Source organism: Peromyscus leucopus, chromosome 5 (assembly GCF_004664715.2).
Source record: "Peromyscus leucopus breed LL Stock chromosome 5, UCI_PerLeu_2.1, whole genome shotgun sequence".
Taxonomy (NCBI): domain Eukaryota; kingdom Metazoa; phylum Chordata; class Mammalia; order Rodentia; family Cricetidae; genus Peromyscus; species Peromyscus leucopus.
This window is the reverse complement of record NC_051067.1, coordinates 44065392-44069828: the sequence shown is the minus strand read 5'-3', so window position 1 is coordinate 44069828 and position 4437 is coordinate 44065392. Positions and strand designations below refer to the sequence as shown.

General features: G+C 40.6%; 1 non-coding gene across 1 annotated transcript; it reads right to left on the bottom strand.

Moving 5' to 3' along the window:
* Positions 1 to 1916: 1916 nt before the first annotated feature.
* On the bottom strand, positions 1917 to 2024 carry LOC114685942. Its single transcript, XR_003733511.1, has one exon. It is a non-coding gene; the product is annotated as a U6 spliceosomal RNA (small nuclear RNA).
* Between the last annotated feature and the right edge of the window lie 2413 nt (positions 2025 to 4437).

Here is a 4437-nt window from a genome sequence, read left to right as displayed (position 1 = left end):
GCCCTTCATCTGGGCTTCATTCCCAGTCAACGGTGTCAAAGAGCTGACTGGAAGGGACAGTGATGAACTCTAACTTATTTATCCACTCAGTAAATGTTCCAATGCTAGCTATGTTCCTGCTACTGTTACAGGAATAAAAAAAAAATTAAACTGAGACAACATAGATAGCAATTTGTATCCTTAAGAGCCTTACAGTCTAAATGATGAGGACAGATGAAAAAAACAAACAAAAAAAAAAAAACAAAAAAAAAAGACACATGAAGATAGAATAGATTAGATGGTGACAATTGTCAAGAGAAATCAGGTAGAGAGGCGGGAGTGGAGGAGGAGCCCTTGGGAGATTGTGGAATTGTAGGTAGGGCAGCAAAGGACTGAACTGTCAAACAGGTGAGAGGTCAGGGTATTCAGATGTGGGGAAAGAATCCTAGAGGCCGAAGCATCATACTAGGTCAACGATATGGTGGAGATGTCGGTATCAAGCACCAGGTAGCCAGGTTGGAGAACCTGGGACAGAAGGAAGGCAGTGTATGGAATGGGAGGAAAGAGTGGGGAAAACGGAGGGTGCAGGGTCTTAGCTGTTGTAGCCCAATAGGTTCCTAGTGACTGTACCCACCAGAACTGCATAAGAGGTCAATTGGACCAAAGGCCTGAGTATCAAGTGTTTGTAAGGGTCTACACTTGACTGTAACTAGCAAGGGGGAGGTCTTTTGCCCCACCGCTTGGCATTGTTATAAATAGACCCTTGGAATAAAGTTCTGGGCTGGTGGATAAGGATCCAGGCCCACCCAAGTCTATTCTGTGTTTTCTCTCTCCTCTATTTCTAACTAAGTCTCTTATTCCTCATTCCTCAAGAGTCCTTGGGGTAAATAATGGTGGGGGCTGGTGCCCCACACTTAGACATCATTGAAAGAGGACTGGGTTTCCTCTGTGTAAGGTGCATTCTTTGCCTATCATGCGGTTGACTTTTCCCTAGTGATAGGTTCTCTGGATTTTTACGTAGTGGTGACTTAAGTGCCTGAGTGACAGCTTAGCTAGTGTAGAATCTAGTGCTCTATCGTTCAGAACCTGGTTGAGTTCTGGAACTGTTTCTGTGGAGAAGCTAGAGACAAACTCATCATCTGTCCTTTCTAAATGACTTGTTTCTGATGCCTATCTGCCTGGATAGATAACACTCAAGTTCAAGGAACTGCCTTGTAGCAAGCATTCAGCATTTCCCCCCAGAACATAAGTTTTAAAGCTGATTCAGTCCTCTCTTCACTGCCAGACATTTTTATACATCTTCTTCTGAAAATCAATTATATTTATGCAGGATCTGTACATTCCAAGTTGTTTTCTAGTTCTTGGGATCTATGGGGTTTGCTCTGCTCTCCTTGCAGTGAGATATGTGGTGGTATTAATTCTGTTTCTGGCAGTGTGTATTCTGTTATTGATGCTTGTAATTCATTAATTATTTATTTTTTCCTGTTAATCTCTTCTTTAATGTTATCATAATTACTTATAATGTATTTTTGTAGGTCCTAGAGTATTTTAAAAATGCCATTTAGGGCTCTTCTTCTAGATATTTTTTACTGATTTCATGTCCTCTTTCTTTTTTTTCTTTTTTTGGTTTTTGAGACAGGGTTTCTCTGTGTAGCTTTGTGCCTTTCCTGGAACTCACTTGGTAGCCCAGGCTGGCCTCGAACTCACAGAGATCCGCCTGCCTCTGCCTCCCGAGTGCTGGGATTAAAGGCGTGCGCCGCCACCACCCGGCTTCATGTCCTCTTTCAATTCCCTTTATAAAGGAAATTTCTTCCTTAGATTTTCTTTGTCTCAGAATAGATTTTTTTTTTTAAAATCAACACATTGCTTTTATTACTAAGCTACAAAAAAACAAAGTATGCTTGAACCCTTAAATTTTTGTGGCTTGTCCATCATTCAAAAATATGGAATGCTTCATGAATTTGCATGCCTTCCTATCACAGGGGCCATGCTAATCTTCTCTATATCATTTCAATTTTTAGGATATGTGCTGCTGAAGTGAGCACTAGAATAGATTCTTTTTTTTTTTTTTTTTTTTTTTTGGTTTTTCGACACAGGGTTTCTCTTTGTAGCTTTGCGTCTTTCCTGGAACTCACTTGGTAGCCCAGGCTGGCCTCGAACTCACAGAGATCTGCCTGCCTCTGCCTCCCGAGTGCTGGGATTAAAGGCATGCGCCACCACCGCCCGGCTTAGAATAGATTCTTAATTGTACTTTTCATCCTTTGTTCCTTCATTTGATGACTAGACCTATACAGCTTTACTTATCCTTACTGTGATTGTATCTGTATGTATATATGATTGCTATACTTACAGATACAGATATGTGACTGTATCTGTAAGTATAGCAATTTTGTCTCTGTCCTCACCTTTAACTACACAGGTGTAGACATGTCACTGTATTACCTCTAATGCTCTAGTAGTAGTCATCCATCATTAATCATCAAAATAGTTCAACAGCTAGTTATTAGACATCAAGTAAGTACAAGATACTATTTTGTATACTCAGGGTAAAACAGGTTAAAATCTTTGTCACTGTGGAGTTTCCACTGTAATGGAGGGAGACAAAAAATAAATGATAAGCCTATGTAGACTCACTATGTAAGATGGCAAAATACGTGGTAAGGCCAGGTTACCATTGGGCATTTTGAGAAGGTGATGGGGGGGTTGTTTTTTCTTTTCTTTCTTTTTTTTTTTTTGTATAGGAGAACCATGACTACTTTTCACATCTATAACACATGTTAGGTCGCCACTCTTCTCTGTCAGTTCTCCAGGACTCTTTTCTTTCCTTATCAAGATTATGTGGCCCTCAGAGGTTCAGATTAAGGCTGGGGTACTTTGTAGATTGAGTAGGGAGACAGAGAAAGGGGTCAGCTGTGACCTTGGGCAGGCAAGCCTTTATTGCTCTGCATTTCTTCACCCTACCTGTTATGCTTTAGATATGGTTTGAGTAGGTCTTCCCAAACTTCATGTGTGATAAGCTTGGTCCTTAGTGTCACTGCGTTGATAGACAGTAGAATTTGGAGGGAATGTGTAGGGCTTAGTGTGAGGTGCTTATATCTTCAGGTGCTACCTTGAAAGGGATTGAATTTTTGTGAGATCTTAGCAAGTTCCCTTTGAGAAAGAGTTATTACAAACTCCTTTGTATCTTACCTGCCTTACATGCAATTTCTACCATACACCTAGCTATCATTGTAGCATCATCTTCATGAAGCCTTCATCAGAGGCCAAACTGATCAGGCCACTGGATATTGTCTTTTTACCCTACAACAATGTGAATTAAATCATCTTTCCTTTTATAGGTATTTTCTTGTGGCAACAACAACAAAGAAAATGGATTAGATTAGTTTGCAAGGAGGTCTGCACACTCTTAGCAGGATGCTGGCAGAAGAGTCTGTTCTGAGGGAAAGGGGTTTCTGATATGGCTGTCTCCTTTGGTCACTCCAGACTCATGTTTGAATTTGTTTGGCTTTGTGGGATGGCAACAGTCCTGCCTTCCTTCTGAGTGGGAGGGCAGAACTCAGATGCTATGCACATGGCATTTAGCATTGCACTTCATAAAGAACAAACTGATAGACAATAGTTTCCTCATTTTGAAAACAGTCCAGTTCAAGAGGGCTGATCTTCATTTTGGTGTGTAAGGAAATGAAATATGAGTCTTATTATTAAGTTTGTGCTTATGGGTGACCTTCATGCCTTTTACACAGTAGGTACTTTCCTGAGTGTGTGCAATGTTTAAAAATTTATTCTGACTACTTTTCAACCTTAGAACATGGGATTTTTTTCTTCATATTTTGACCCAATGCACAGATCTGAAAGGCTTTCCATCCATTACAAATGTTTTTCTTTTTCTTTTTCTGCTCACAGTAGAACACTGTGAAGTATTGCATGGTGGGGCTACAGACTCTGGATTGCCCTAGATTCTGCCAATTCAGAATGAAGGTGCAACAGCAACCTTAATTTTGCCTTCTCGAAGGGTTACAGCAGTCTTTTGTTATGTGATCATTCACCCCAAAGAGCTAAATTCTGCACCGCTTGGCTCTCACTCCATCTGCAAAACCCTCTTTGAAATCAATGGGACTCCGGGCACCATGAGGCTAGACATAACGTGGGAGAATTAGGCTCCATGCATTCACAACTACAAAATCACACAGATATATGCATTTCTTACCTGCTAAGAAAGGCTTAAAAGGGCACAGCTTAGCTACCTGATGGTGTCTTCTGAAGGAGCTATACAGAAGAAAAGAGTGTGGGCTCTCCCATTTATGTAAGTCACATCCTGTGTCATGTCACTAACTCATATATAGTTGTTGGATAAAAGCCTACATTGTACAGGAAAGGTAACCTTGTGAAAATGACAAGCGTAGGCTTTCTCTGTGTTTTATGCAATTAAAATGTTAACCTTGACATTATACTAGCCCT